We start from the raw sequence: 16,311 nt of genomic DNA, 5'->3' as shown, positions 1-16,311 counted from the left end.
ATAATTTACAATTTTTACTGAAGCCAAATAACCTACAAACCTGTACGCCTTTGGAGTGTGAGAGGAAACCGTCACACCCGAAAAAAATCCATGCAGTTACGGGGAGAATGTACAAACTCCGTACAGACAGCACCCGGATCGAGCCCGGGTCTCTGGTGCTGTAAGGCAGCAACTCTACTGCTGCGCTACCATGCCTCCTTGATGTAGATTATAATTCTAAGTAAATGCTGATATTTTCTCTTACGCTGGCCCATTGCTGACAAGGGCAGCATAATGGTCCCCTGCAGAATGTCTTGCTTGATCATTTCAGGATTCCTGTCACTATACTAGTTTTTAGCATTGAGGGGACCCTGTGATAGCCTTAGCACATTGTTCTCCGTCTCAGAAATTCATTTCATTAACTTCAATGGAACTGAGTTTCAGAAACTGAGTATTACAAGCTGCTACCATACAAATTGTTTTATGTTATTGAGTGTGGATGAATTTAGGGGAAGATTTTTCATGAATGATGCCCTGTGAAAAATTGAAACAATTAGATTACCTTCTAAGTATGTCTTTCTACTTCTGCTTATTTTTAATATTTTATTTCAGCAACACAGACTGAATACAAAGGGAGATAAATTAACATGAAATGATTCGTACAGCACCCTGGGATTTCATCCATTGAAGGTAATTCAATTTTGCCATATTATCAGTAACTATTTCATGCTATTTTTTTAATTGATACCATAACCAGTTTTCCTGTTGTACAGTGGCTTGCAAAAGTTTTCATACCCCTTGAATTTTCCACATTTTGTCACGTTACAACCACAAACGTAAATGTATTTTATTAGGATTTTATGTGATAGACCAACACAAAGTGGTGCATAATTGTGAAGTGGAAGGAAAATGATACATGGTTTTCAAATTTTTTTACAAATAAAAAACTGAAAAGTGTGGCGTGCAAAAGTATTCAACCCCCCTGAGTCAATACTTTGTAGAACCTCCTTTCGTCTGCAATTATAGCTGCAAGTCTTTTGGGGTATGTCTCTACCAGCTTTGCACATCTAGAGACTGAAATTTTTGCCCATTCTTCTTTGCAAAATAGCTCAAACTCAGTCAGATTGGATAGAGAGCGTCTGTGAACAGCAATTTTCAAGTCTTGCCAGAGATTCTCAATTGGATTTGGGTCTGGACTTTGACTGGGCCATTCTAACACATGAATATGCTTTGATCTAAACCATTCCATTGTAGCTCTGGCTGTATGTTTAGGGTCGTTGTCCTGCTGGAAGGTGAACCTCCGCCCCAGTTTCAAGTCTTTTGCAGACTCTAACAGGTTTTCTTCCAAGATTGCCCTGTATTTGGCTCCATCCACCTTCCCATCAACTCTGACCAGCTTCCCTGTCCCTGCTGAAGAAAAGCATCCCCACAGCATGATGCTGCCACCACCATGTTTCACAGTGGGGATGGTGTGTTCAGGGTGATGTGCAGTGTTAGTTTTCCGCCACACATAGCGTTTTGCATTTAGGCCAAAAACTTCAATTTTGGTCTCATCTGACCAGAGCACCTTCCTCCACATGTTTGCTGTGTCCCCCACATGGCTTGTGGCAAACTGCAAATGGGACTTCTTATGGCTTTTTTTCAACAATGGCTTTCTTCTTGCCACTCTTCCATAAAGGCCCGATTTGTGCAGTGCACGACTAATAGTTGTCCTGTGGACAGATTCTCCCACCTGAGCTGTGGATCTCTGCAGCTCCTCCAGAGTTACCATGGGCCTCTTGGCTGCTTCTCTGATCAATGCTCTCCTTGCCCGGCCTGTCAGTTTAGGTGGACGGCCATGTCTTGGTAGGTTTGCAGTTGTGCCATACTCTTTCCATTTTCGGATGATGGATTGAACAGTGTTCCGTGAGATGTTCAAAGCTTGGGATATTTTTTTATAACCTAACCCTGCTTTAAACTTTATCCCTGACCTGTGTTCCTTGGGCTTCATGATGCTGTTTATTCACTGATGTTCTCTAACAAACCTCTGAGGCCTTCACAGAACAGCTGTATTTATACTGAGATTAGATTACACACAAGTGGACTCTACTTACTAATTAGGTGACTTCTGAAGGCAATTGGTTGCACTGGATTTTATTTAGGGGTATCAGAGTAAAGGGGGCTGCATACTTTTGCACGCCATACTTTTCAGTTTTTTATTTGTAAAAAAATTTGAAAACCATATATCATTTTCCTTCCACTTCACAATTATGCGCCACTTTGTGTTGGTCTATCACATAACATCCCAATAAAATACATTTACGTTTGTGGTTGTAACGTGACAAAATGTGGAAAAGTTCAAGGGGTATGAATACTTTTGCAAGCCACTGTATTTGAAACAATGGAGGTATTCAGAAGGCCAGACAGCACCTGTGGGGGGGAAAAAAACAGAATTAGTGTTTCAGAGACCTGCATCAAAATTAAAAGATTATTGGTCTAAAATGTTGACTCTGTTTCATTCACCACAAATACTGTTAGAACTTCTGAGCATCTCCATTATTTTCTATTTTAATTCTGAATTCTGGCTACTTCAGAAACTTCTGTAAATCTCCTTGCATTTTGAAGAGATACATGTTTGGAAATTGATGGCATTGGACATACCACTAATTTTAGTCTATATTGAAATCCATTTATAGAAACATTTGTTGAGTTGTTAAACCAAGTGCGTGCCCATCCAGTGAATTAAGTTAAAAAGACAAGTTGTAGGGCTTTGTAGAGGTACTTTAGACATTTGGGATACAGTGTAGAAACAGGCCCTCCAGCCCACCATTCCGCACCGACCAGCGATCACCTCTTACTGCCCTACACACTAGGGATAAATTATAAATGTTATCAAAGCCAATTAACCAAGAAACCTGTGCGTCTTTGGGGTGTGGGAGGAAACCAGAGCGCCCAGAGGAAACCCACGTGGTCATAGGGAGAACGTACAAATTCCGTACAGACAGCATCCGTAATCAGGATCGAACGGGGGTCTCTGGTGCTGTAAAGCAGCAACTCTACCGCTGCGCCTTTGTGCCATCCCTAATGCATCTTAAAAGTTGTGTGAGTTTCTGTCTCTACCATCTTCTCAGGCAGAGCGTTCTAGATTGCAATTGCATACCGGCTGAAAAATTCTTCCTTAGACCCCCTCTAAACCAGCAACTTGTTAAACTGCAGCATTGTCCCTGCAGCATTGCCCATCCCCACACTACATTGCTCTTTCATCACACCCCTTAATTTTCTAATTTACAAATTAAGTATCCAATTCCCTTTTGAAAGTCATTCAGGAATTGCTTCCATCAAGTGTTCAGACCAACATTCCAGACCACAATGATTCGCTGCAAGAAAAACATCGCCTCTCCTCTGATTTCTTTGCATTGAATCTGGATATGGGTTTAAGGTGAGGGGGGAAAAGATTTAATAGGAACCTGAGGGGTAGCTTTCTCATACAAAGGGTGGTGGGTGTATGGGACAAGCTGCCGGAGGAGGTAGTTGTGGCAGGTACTATCGCAATGGTAAAGAAACATTTAGATAGGTATATGGATAGGACCAGTTTAGAGTGATATGGGCCAAACACAGGCAGGTGATATTAATGTAGATGGCCGGAATGGGCAAGTTGGGCTGAAGGGCTTGTTTCCACGCTGTAGGACTCCATGAATCTCAGTAAACTGATTAACACTCCTTCTGTTTAGTTGTCCTTTTGTTTATCAAACCTCTGATTATTTTGAATATCTGTATTCAATTTCTCTTAACCTTTTCTACTGCAATGAGAATATATCTATCCTGGTCTCCCAAATCAATTGAAAATCCTCCATTCATGGTCTTTTTCTTTTGATAATCTTAACTGCACCCATTCTAAGAAATTGAAACTTCCCTAAATGTGATCATGTTTTACTAAGTCCCCGACGAATGATTTATAAAATAATGATGTAACTGCCTCCTTTTAAATTCCATGTCTCTATTTATAAAGCCATGGCTCTGAATGCCCTTTATAAAAACCTCATTAGTGTGACCTTCATTTCCAAAGATCCATTGTAGCAGCAGATGCAGGGAAGGGGGCCCAGCTGTTGGTGATGATGGACCTCATTGGTTATTATTAGTGTGTCAGGAACACCAGACAAACATCAGCAGATCCTTGAGTTTCTGAAGGCGCACAGCTGTCTCGGATATTTCAATACAAAACCCGCTACATTCACCTTGACTTAGTTTTGACTTAAACCATTTTTGTTGTTCGGCAAAGATTGACACAAAATGCTGGAATAACTCAGCACAACAGGGAGCATCTCCGGTGAAAATGAAAAGATTGATTGATACTTTATTATCATATGTGACATGACATGACGTATAGGTAAGTAGGTTAATTGGCTTGGTGTATGCGTAAACTATCCTCAGTGTGTGTAGGATAGTGTTAATGTGCAGGGATCGCTGGTCGGCAAGCACTCGGTGGGCCAAAGGGCCTGTTTCCGTGCTGCATCTCTAAACTGAACTAAACTGAATAAATTAATAATCAGTAATACTAAATAACTAGACCATAGTAGTGTAAAGTTGAAGTATGTACTGCAACCAAAACAAGTCCATAGTAAATCGTGCTAAGTTAGAGTTGTGCTTAGTGTTGTGCAAGGTTCAAGAGCTTGATGGTTGCTGGGAAGAAGCTGTTCGTGAACCTGGAGGTTATGGTTCTCAGGCTCCTGTACCTTCTTCCTACTTAGCGAGATGAGTGTGGTCAGTGGTGTGGGTCTTTGATGATATTAGCTGCCTTTTAGGGGCAGCGCCTCCTGTAGATCACTTCAATGGTGTGATATCATACCTGTGATGGACTACCACTTCGTGAAGGCTCCTTCAGTCTTTGGGCATTTGAGTTACCAATCCAGATCATGATGCAACCAGTCAGTAAGCTCACTACGCTACATCTGTAGAAGTCCGATGTGGTATTTAGTAACATTCAAAATTCCCCAATCATCACCGAGGTGTTGATGAGCCTTCTTCATGACTGCATCAATGTGCTGGACAAGAGACAGATCTTCAGAGGTATACACTCCCAGGAACGTGAAGCTGTTGATTCTCTCTCCACCAATCGTATCAATGAAGACAGGTTCATAGATCCTCGACTTTCCCTTCCTGAAGTCCTACTAACATGGAGAGCAAATTGTTCTTCTGGCACCATTCAATCAGGTTATTAATGTCCCTCCTTAAATCTCACTCATCATAATCCATTGTTAGTCCAAAAACGGTAATATCATTGGTGATGGCATTGAAGCTGTTTCTGGCTACACACTCAAGGGTGTAGACAGGGTAGAACAGGGGACTGAGCACACAGCCTTGAGGTGTTCCTGTGCGGAATGTGGTCGGTCGGTGAGAAAATCATCGATCCAGTTCCATAAGGATGAGCAGAGGCCCAGTTCTCTGAGTTTAATGATAGGTCTGGAGGGGGTGATAGTGTTGAACACCAAGCCATAGTTGATGAACTACATTTTGACACGTGTATTTTGATTGTCCGAATGGCCAATGCAAGGAGCCGTCGAGATCGCATGCACTATTAAATGGTTGTGGCTGCAGGCAAATTGTAGTCCAGCTCGTTACTAAGGCAGGAGTTCTTGTGCATCAAAACCAACCCCTCAAAACACTTCCTCAAACAGATGTTAATGCCACCAGTCAGTGGTCATTGAGGCAAGTCACCTTGCTATTTATGGGTAAGAAGGAACTGCAGATGCTGGTTTAAACCTAAGATAGACACAAAAAGCTGTATTAACTTCAGACAAGAAGGGTCTCGACCCGAAACATCACCAATTCCTTCTCTCCAGAGATGTTGCTCTTAAGGGCACTGGTATTATGGGTGTCGTTTTAAGGGAGGTGGGAACCTTGAACCTTAGTAATGAGGGAGAAAAAGATTGGTGAAAGCTCATCTAGCTGAAACATTAATTAATGTTTCGATTTTTCCTTAGCTGTCTGACCTGCTGAATATTTCCAACCCTTTTCTTGTATTTAAGATTTTTAGTGGCTCCAGACTAACTTGGATTAACTTAATAAGGATGTCTACTTTAAGAATAAACTCTATGCAATTACATTTTCCTTGCAAGGCCTTCATTTTTTATTTTTGTGTAATTCGAAAGACAGGATGATTTATTATGCAGGTTAGGTTTAGCTTTAAGGTTTAGGTTTACTATTGTCATAAGTACCGAGGTAAAGTGAAAAGCTATGTTTTGCCTAATATGCAAACAGATCAGATATGCCATACAAGCAAGTTAAATTCCAGGACAACAGATAGAGCAAAGGAGTAGATGCAGAGTGCAGAATATAGTTCTCAGCATTGCAGCGCATCAGTTCCATAGTCAAAGTCTATTGTTCATAATGGGGAAGAGGTGAATAAGACAGTACCCTGGCTGATGGAAGGACCATTCAGAAGCCTGATAATAGAGGGCAAGAAGCTGTTCCTTAGTTTGTTAGTGCGCTCTTTCAAGCTTCTGCATTTTCTGCTGGAGGTGAGCAGGAAGAATAGGAGAGGGAGTGACCTTCACGGGAAATGATAAAGCAATACGTGCTGTTGAAATATGTAAATAAATCCAGTTTATTTGCAAAATAATAACATTGATAGAATACTTTCTTTCCATTGAGCGATCACATTACAGGGGTTATAGGTGATACAATGAATATACTTTATGTTTAGAATGGCAAATCATGTATGAGTGGCCTAAGACGTGAAGCAATTATCACTGTTACTCTGTCAGCCTACAGCATAATCAAGGACCAGTCTCACCCGAGTCACTTCCTTTTCACCCCTCTCCCATCAGGCAAGAGGTCCAGAAGTTTAAAAACACATACCTCCAGATTTGCAGACAGTTTCTTCCCAGCATTCATCAGGCAACTGAATAGTCCTCTCATCAGCTTGCAGTCCTGACTTCCCAATCCCCACTGAAGACCTTTGAACTATCTTTAATCAGATAAAATTGGACTTTTTGCACTAAATGTTGTACCCTTTATCCTTTATCTGTGCAGTATGGATAACTTGATTGTAATCATGTATAATCTTGTATCACCTTATGTTCAGTGTTTTGAGAAACTTATTGTCATTGTCAGAGCTAGAGAATTGGTAAAAGGAGAAATGAATTTGCTGAGATTGGTTTCTTTTGAACACAGAATGTGAGGCAACGTTTAATCGATGTACATAATTTTAGGAAAGGTTCGTCAAGCTAAGTAGGGATAACTTATTTCCCTTAAGAGCGAGGTTAATAACTAAAGGGCAACATTTCCCACCAAAGTTGTATGGAGATCTGGAGGTCACTGTCTACAAGGTACCTGGATGGACACTTGGGGCATAACTCGTCTAAAACCAGAAGGTGGGAAGTGGGAGTAACTTAAATAGTTCCGTTTCTGGCCAGCATGGGCAAGGTGGGCTGAATGGCCAAGATGAGCTGAAAATGGCCTCTTTTCCAATAAAAAATGCCTAAAATTCCATCAAATAAAATCAGAATTTTTGCATAATTTAACACAAATCCCAATTGTTTACCTGTATTAGAATATAGGCCACAATTAATTAAGAGCTAATTTCTTAAATGTCCTAAAAACATCCTAAAAGCAAATTACCAATTTCTGATCAGCAGTTCTGCTTATTGTAGCAAATAATAGACTAAGCATGGCCTGTTGCAATATTTTGAAAATATCAGCATTGTGTGGCTCTCATTGAGTTAACACATTCATTAAGATTTGGTCTTCTTTGTGGGTAATTGCTATGTTCAGCTTCTATTCTTATCAAATAGCCCTCAGACATAGAGTTTACTGTTGCTGCAATACATTAAAGTGAGCTGCTAATTGAGCTTTTTTAAATAAATGTATATGCAAATTTTATGCAGACATTTCAGGAAAATAACAATAAGCTTCTTTTGTATCATTATCATAACCTAATCTACCTGGAAGTGAATATTTCATATAGAGAATTAAAAAATCCTGATACTGTACCTATTTCTCTGGGTGGTTTCATGAGTAATTGAATCACCTGTTGTGAACTCAGCTATTTAAATCACAAATATCGTGGGTTCAGTCATCCTGTGACACGCTCTGTGGGGATTCGCTGATGAACCGTATCCACTTAGATTAGATACTCAAAGTCTTTTAAGCTACATGGAGTTGTAACTCAGCACGTGACATTACCCTCGGAGCCCGAACAAAGGAAAAGGAAGAGAATGAAGGAAATAAAATGATTTAGGTCAAACTTAGATATACATTTGTGGCTTTCAAGATAATTGGGTCCATATGTGATCTTAATTCAAGTAAAGTAGTTAATGTAGACAATGCAGTATACGTTTTCCGGAACAATGCTGATCTCAGGCACTGTTTGTGGGGAGTTTGCATGCCCTCCCTGTGATGTGTAGGTTTCCTTCATGTTTTCCTTCCACAGCCCAAAGACATGGGAATTGGCACATTAATTGGCCACTATAATTTGTCCTAGCTAGGTGTGTAGGTGAGTGGTAGAATCTGGGAAGCGTTGATGAGACTAATGTTGATGGGAAGTTGATGATTGGCATGGACTTGGGGCACAACTCAAGTCTAAAAACAATCACGCAATTTTACTGTGACTCCAATACTTGGATTGTAAGGCCTTAATTGCAAAGACAATTTCCAGAAGATCGGAAATCATTGGCTGGAGATTAGAAAGTTGAGCTTGATTTGATGAAAGATCTTAATCCAGAATTCCTTCTCAGTGGTAAGCCACCTATTCAGTGGATTTTCAAGAAGAACCTGCTTGAAGTAATGGCTCCAATCTGCACAGCGAGTCCTTGTTCGGTCTTGTAAATGTAAAACACTTTACATAACAGGGTCTGACAGGCTGTTCTGCTAAAGATTGGCGACAAAGTGAATGGCATGTTGGCCTTTATAACAAGAGGAATCGAATATAGGAGCTAATAGCTCCTTCTGCAGTTGTACAGAGCCCTAGTGAGACCACACCTGGAGTATTGTGTGCAGTTTTGGTCCGCTAATTTGAGGAAGGACATTCTTGCTATTGAGGGAGTGCAGCATAGGTTTACAAGGTTAATTCCCGAGATGGCGGGACTGTCATATGCTGAGAGAATGGAGCGGCTGGGCTTGTACACTCTGGAGTTTAGAAGGATGAGAGGGAATCTCATTGAAACATATAAGATTGTGAAAGGCTTGGACACGCTAGAGGCAGGAAACATGTTCCCGATGTTGGGGGAGTCCAGAGCCAGGGGCCACAGTTTAAGAATAAAGAGCAAGCCATTTAGAACGGAGGCGAGGAAACGCTTTTTCTCACAGAGAGTGATGAGTCTGTGGAATTCTCTGCCTCAGAGGGCGTTGGAGGCAGGTTCTCTGGATGCTTTCAAGAGAGAGCTAGATAGGGCTCTTAAAAATAGCGGAGTCAGGGGAGAACGCAGGAACGGGGAACTGATTGGGGATGATCAGCCATGATCGCATTGATTGGCGGTGCTGGCTCGAAGGGCCGAATGGCCTACTCCTGCACCTATTGTCTATTGTCTAATAATAATAATAATAATAATAATAATATATTTTATTGTCTTTGCACATAAGCGCAATGAGATTTGGTATGCAGCTTCCAACCGATGTCATAACATAAATAACTAATAAAATTTGGATTTAGATATCCCGAGAACATGGATTGTAAAAGAACAGTAAAACAGTCAAAACAGTTCAATAGACTAAAGTGCATATGTGTCTGTGCGACTTGACCACCCGAGGGAGACAGTCCAGGGGGGATGGGGGGCACTCAGCAGGGCCGGTTCAGAGCCGCTATAACTCTGGGAATGAAGCTGTTCGTGAGTCTGGAGGTTTGGGCGTAGAAGGCCTTGTAACGTCTACCGGAGGGAAGTAGTTCGAACAGTCCGTTACAAGGGTGTGAGGAGTCTTTATGGATGCTGACGGCCTTCCTGAGGCACCGTGTGTGGTAGATGCCCTCCAAGGCTGGTAGCTGTGTCCCAATAGTCCTCTGCGCTCTGTGGATGACGCGCTGAAGAGTTCGCCTCTCCGCCTCCGTGCAGCTGCGATACCACACAGAGATGCCATACGTTAATATGCTCTCTGTGGTGCAGCGGTAGAACGTTGTCAGCAGCTGTTGGGGCAGACCAGTCTTTTTTAATGTCCTCAGGAAGAACAGTCGTTGCTGTGCCATCTTGACCAGCGCAGCGGTGTTGGTGGACCATGTGAGGTCCTCTGAAATGTGAGTGCCCAGAAACTTAAAGCTGGACACTCTCTCCACACTTTCCCCGTAGATGGAGATTGGGGCGTTTTCTCCATTATGGGACCTCCTGAAGTCAATAATCAGCTCCTTGGTCTTGGAGGTGTTTAGTGTCAAGTTGTTACGTGCGCACCAGTCCGCCAGGTTCTGCACCTCCGCTCTGTATAAAGTGCTGGAATAGTTCAGCAGGTCAGGTAGCATCTCTGGAGAAAAATGGTGGGTGATGTTTTGGGTCGGGACCATTCTTCAGATTGAAAGTAGGGAGTGGGGGAGGGGGGGGGGGGGGGGGGGGGGGGGGGGAGGTGAAGAGCTGGAGGCGAGAAAAGACCAGGACTATTCAGGGCCAGCCACAAATGACCTCAGGAAGGGCGTTGCCTGGCAGATCCATTGTTGGTTTGGGAAGGTGTGATCTCAAGAGAAACAATGTCAGGCCCGTACGAAGCTTTCCAAAAAGGGGGGTGGCATGACAGGATTACAAAAAATTTGACGTGAAATAGTGTGCGCGCTGCGCACATCATGAGCGCGAAGCATGAAGTCCCTCGATGCCAGGGTCTGGGGTTTTAGACGCTCTCTGATGCATTCTGAGCCTTATTTTGGAGCATTTTTGCACCAAATATATGACCAATATTTCAGAAATTAACAGGAATCCGAGAGGTAGCTTTTTCACACAAAGGGTGCTGGGTGTATGGAACGAGCTGCCAGAGGAGGTAGTTAAAGCTGGGACTATCCTAATGTTTAAGAGACATTTGGACACGTACATGGATAGGACGTTTAGATGGATATGGGCCAACCGGGTGTGAGTGGGACTAGTTTAGATGGAACATGTTGGTCGGTGTGGGCAAGTTGGGCTGAAGAGCTTGTTTCCACACTGCATCATTCTATGACTAAAAAGTTAAGAACAAAAATGAATGTAGATAAGTAGAGCAGATTTGACAGAGGAGTGAAATGTAAAGGCAGAGAGAGGTTTATGGGTGGAAAGGAACATAGGAAAGGAGGGGGGAGAGTGGGCTTGGGCAGATGGGTGAAGGGAAAATAGACACAAAGTTCGGGAGTAACTCAGTGGGTCAGGCAGCATCTGCAGAGAATATGAATAGGCGACGTTTCACAGAGTGCTGGAGTAACTCAGCGGGTCAGGCAGCATCTCTGGAGAACATGGATAGATGACATGTCACAGAGTGCTGGAGTAACTCAGTGAGTCAGGCAGCATCTCTGGAGATTATATTTCGGGTCAAGACCGTTCTTCAGTAATATCCATGATGTGGCATGCATAGACATTCCTGAATGTTACCCAAACCATCGTGAGCTACCTTGTTACGGTGCTTGCCCTCTCCTATAATGTCTCTGCTGCCTTGGGTGATGCAGGACAGGACACGAGCTTTGGGACATGGTGTGAAGCTGTTGCAGTCTGTCCCAGCCTGGTAAAAACCTGGGTGGAGTTCTTAAGGGGTTGGACAGGCTAGATGCAGGAAGATTGCTCCCGATGTTGGGGAAGTCCAGGACAAGGGGTCACAGCTTAAGGATAAGGGGGAAATCCTTTAAAACCGAGATGAGAAGAACTTTTTTCACACAGAGAGTGGTGAATCTCTGGAACTCCCTGCCACAGAGGGTAGTCGAGGCCAGTTCATTGGCTATATTTAAGAGGGAGTTAGATGTGGCCCTTGTGGCTAAGGGGATCAGAGGGTATGGGGAGAAGGCAGGTACGGGATACTGAGTTGGATGATCAGCCATGATCATATTGAATGGCGGTGCAGGCTCGAAGGGCCGAATGGCCTACTCCTGCACCTAATTTCTATGTTTCTATGTTTCTATGGAGTTGATGTGGAGAGGATGTTTTCACTAGTGGGAGAGTCTAGGACCAGTGGCCACAGCCTCGGAATTAAAAGACATTCATTTAGGAAGGAGATGAGCAGGAATTTCTTAAGTCAGAAGGTGGTGAACTGTGGAATTCATTGCCACAGATAGCTGTGGAGGTCAAGTCAATGGACATTTTTCAGGAGGAGATTGATAGATTCTTGATTGATACGGGTGTCAGAGGTAATGGGGAGAAGGCAGGAGAATGTGTTTGAGAGGGAAAGATAGATAGAGCCATAGAGTGATACAGTGTGGAAACAGGCCCTTCGGCCCAGCATGTCCCATCTGCACTAGACCCACCTGCCCACGTTTGATCCATGTCCCTCCGAACCTGTCCTATCCATGTACCTGTCTAACTGTTTCTTAAACGTTGCAATAGTCCCTGCCTCAGCTACCTCCTCTGGCAGCTTGTTCCATACACCTACCAACCTTTGTGTGAAAAACATACCCCTCAGATTCCTTTTAAATCTTTTGCCGTTCACCTTAAACTTATGTCCTCTGCTCCTCAATTCACCTACTCTGGGCAAAAGACTCAACCATATCTATTCAAATCATGATTTTATACACCTCTATTAGATCATCCCTCATCCTCCTGTGCTCCATGAAATAGAGTCCCAGCCTACTCAACCTCTCCCTATAGCTCTGGCCCTCTAGTGCTGGCAACATCCTCGTAAATCTTCACTGTACCCTGTCCAGTTTGATGACATCTTTCCTATAACATGGTGCCCAGAAATGAATACAATACTCTGAATGCGGCCTCACCACCTTCTTATGCAACTGCAACATGACCTCCCAACCTCCAAACTCAGCCTGACCCGCTGAGTTACTCCAGCACTCTGTGAAACGTCAAAGAACAGGGCAAGATTAGCAAGTTTGCTGATGATACAGAAGTGAGTGGCTTTGCATATAGTGAAGATCGTTGTGAAAGATTGCAGCAGGATCTGGATCAATTGGCCAGGTGGGCAGAGGAATGTTTGCATCGTTCTTTGAAGGTCATGTCGCAGGTATATCAGGTGGTCAAAACGTATTTTGGCACTTTGGCCTTCATCAGTCAGAGTATTGAGTATAGAAGTTGTGAGGTCATGTTGCAGTTGTATAAGACGTTGGTGAGACCGCATTTAGAATATTGTGTTCAGTTCTGGGCACCATGTTATAGGAAAGATGTCAAATTGAAAAGAGTACAGAGATCCCCATCCTGGATCAGTCCAATCAGGGTTGTGTCATGCACAAACCTGAGAAGCTTGACAGAGGTGTCTGTGGAGGTGCAGTCATTGGTGTGGCGAGAGTAGAGGAGAGGGGAGAGTATGCATCTTGCGGTGCTCCTATGCTGAGCGTTTGTGGGTCCGAGATATGCTTTCCCGTCTCACATGCTGCTTCCTGTCAGTCAGAAAGCTGGTGATCCACCGACAGAGGGGTTCAGGCACAGTCAACTCAGAAAGTTTGGAGCGTAGTAGCTCTGGCACAATGGTGTTGAATGCAGAGTTAATATCAACAAACAAAATCCTCGCATAGGTCCTCTGGCGGTCTAGGTGCTGGAGGATGAAGTGTAGGCCCAGATTGACTGTGTCATCCACAGATCTATTGGCCCAATATGCAAAATGCAGAGGGTCCAGCAGAGGGATTGTGATATTTTCAGCTTGGCCTGCACAAGCCTTTCAACAGTCTCCATGACTACAGAGGTCAGTGTGATAAGCCTGTAGTCATTAAGACCAGTAATCCTTACCTTTTTGGGTACAGGGGCAATAGTGGAAACTTTGAAGCAGGCAGGGACAGTGCATCTTTGCAGGTACTGGTTAAAAAATGAGTAATTGGGTGTGAAGTGTTGGTGTTGGTGGGAAAGGGTCCTCTCTTTTCATTACTGGAGTCTTGCCTTAAGTAGGTGTGAGGTGGTGAATGGGAAGGAGAGGGTGCAGGGTCAATTCTTTGCAGACTGGGGTCTGGTTGTGTTTGTTGGGGAGGGGGTACCAGGGTTACGTTTCTGATTTTCAAACCTGCAGTAAAACTCATTCAGGTAGTTCGTCAGCTGACGATTGTCCAAAGAGTGGGGGGTTTTCCTCTTATAGCTGGTGATTTCTTGCATGCCCTTCCAAACTATTGAAGAGTCACTAGCTGAGAACTTGCTCCTCAACTTCTCAGAGTACCTTTCCTTGGCAGCTCCGATTCCTCTTCTCAGCTCTTTATCGATTAGGCTATCGGCTTGACGCCTCTTCCTGGCGGGGGGAACGAAGATGAAGATGGCATGGGCCCAGCGGGGGTGGCGTGGGCCCAGTGCAGGTCAGCAGGGGTGGCCTGGACCCAGTGGGGGTCAGCGGTGGTGGTGTGGGCCCGGTGGGGGTCAGCGTGGGTGGTGTGGGCACAGTGGGGGTGGCTTGGGCCCAGTGGGGGTGGCTTGGGCCCAGTGGGGGTGGCTTGGGCCCAGCAGGGGTGGCGTGGGCTCAGCGGGGGTGGCATGGGGCCCAGCGGGGGTAGGCGGGGGGCGTGCAGCGGGGGTCAGCGGGGGTGGCGTGGGCCCAGCGGAGGTCTGCCGGGGTGGTGTGGGCCCAGCGGGGGTGGTGTGGGCCCAGCGGGGGTGGTGTGGGCCCAGCGGGGGTAGCTTGGGCCCAGTGGGGGTGGCTTGGGCCCAGCGGGAGTGGCGTGGGCCTAGCGGGGTCAGCGGGGGTGGCGTTGGCCCAGCGGGGGTGGCGAGGGCCCAGCGGGGGTGGCATAGGCCCAGTGGGGGTGGCGTGGACCCAGTGGGGGTGGCATGGGCCCAGCGGGGAGTGGCGTGGGCCCAGCGGGGGTGGCGTGGGCCCAGCGGGGGTGGCGTGGGCCCAGCGGGGGTGGCGTGGGCCCAGCGGGGGTGGCGTGGGCCCAGCGGGGGTGGCGTGGGCCCAGCGGGGTTGGTGTGGGCCCAGCGGGGGTGGCATGGGGGGAAGATGGCTTGGGTCCTGGCAGTGGGGGAAGGCGAGGGGAGCGGGTGTTGGGGTTACAGCCGCTGGGTTCAGATTCAGCCACTCCCACCCGGCGACGGGAGGACGGTCTACAGGCAAGCCATTGGATGGAAACGCTGGACCGGGCGGGCAGACACCGCAACCCCCCCCCCCCCCCCCCCCCTTACCCCGCGGGCCAGATTTTTTGACCGACTTTTTTTTTCCGACTTTTTTTTTTTCCGACTTTTTTTTTCCGATTTAAAAAATATATATATATCCTCTGGATTTTTTCTTACTCTGGTGGGGAAAAGGGGGTGCGGTCGCACCCAACGCACCCCCCCTTCGGACGGCCATGAATGTGGAGAACTGTGGAATTTGTAAAAAGTACGAGGGAGGAGGAAGGGGTAAGGATGGAGGAGGAGGTGGGGAGGAGGGAAATTTGAGGTGACATTACTTATTTTCACTCTAAGTGAATCCATCCGCAAATTCTGTGCTCAACTTCATACCTGAATTCTTCAGCACAATCATAATTGAAAGCAATATACTTTTCAATCAGTTGAATGATGCCATTTTTTTTTAGTTCATTGAGCTCAAATGTTTTCAAAGTTATGACATAAAAGATTACAATGCAGTCTGTCATTAACAAGAGCAAAGGCAGCAAAGCACAGTTGAAAGAGAAATGCTCTGTTCTCTTTGTCAAGGACAAACAGCTGAATAGGTTTTAGGGACACAAAGAACTGTAGATGCTGGAATCAGCAGACTGAAGATGGATCACAGCCTGAAACATCATCTGTCCACACTGTCTGAAGAAGCGCCCCAATCCAAATTATCACCTGCTCATTCCCTTCACAGATGCTGACTGACACTCTGTGCTTTGAACAGATTTTACATGTTATAGCTGGATATTCTCATGAAGTAAAATTTTGTTAAGGCCATTTTAAGTGAGATGGTTTGGATTTGCAGGCACTTGATGCATTTTTGAAGATGAAACATTGTGGGTTTTCAACATTCACGTTGGAATAAATGAATTAATTTTAACTTTTGAAATCCATTATGAACCTTTATTACAAATAAATGGACAGTTATCCATTGTGAGGAAAATTCGAACAATGCAAATGTCCAAGTGATACTTTGATCCAAGATCAATTTACATTTACAAATGCCAAATGCCAAATGCCTATGGTGCACAAATGTCTGCTCATGGCAGAATTAATGAACTGTCAGTTGTTTTTGTATGGTATCATGCAGAGACATAAAGGGCAAGTATACTTAAGAGAATCTTGGATTCTACTGGATATGTTCTTTAATTTAACAGGAACAGGACATTGATCATTAATTTAATTTGGAGAT

General features: G+C 44.7%; 1 protein-coding gene across 2 annotated transcripts in view; it reads left to right on the top strand.

Moving 5' to 3' along the window:
• Window positions 1-596: 596 nt before the first annotated feature.
• dlgap3 (DLG associated protein 3) overlaps window positions 597-16,311 on the top strand; it is a 390,319-nt gene continuing 374,604 nt past the window's right edge. For both annotated transcript variants that reach the window (XM_033045363.1, XM_033045362.1), the window contains exon 1: window positions 597-669. The gene's annotated coding sequence lies outside the window, so the exon portion shown is untranslated. The remainder of the gene's footprint in view (window positions 670-16,311) is intronic.

The sequence above is a fragment of the Amblyraja radiata genome, chromosome 27 (assembly GCF_010909765.2).
Source record: "Amblyraja radiata isolate CabotCenter1 chromosome 27, sAmbRad1.1.pri, whole genome shotgun sequence".
NCBI lineage: Eukaryota > Metazoa > Chordata > Chondrichthyes > Rajiformes > Rajidae > Amblyraja > Amblyraja radiata.
Note: the sequence above shows the minus strand (reverse complement) of the source record. Positions and strands in the feature narration are given on the sequence as shown.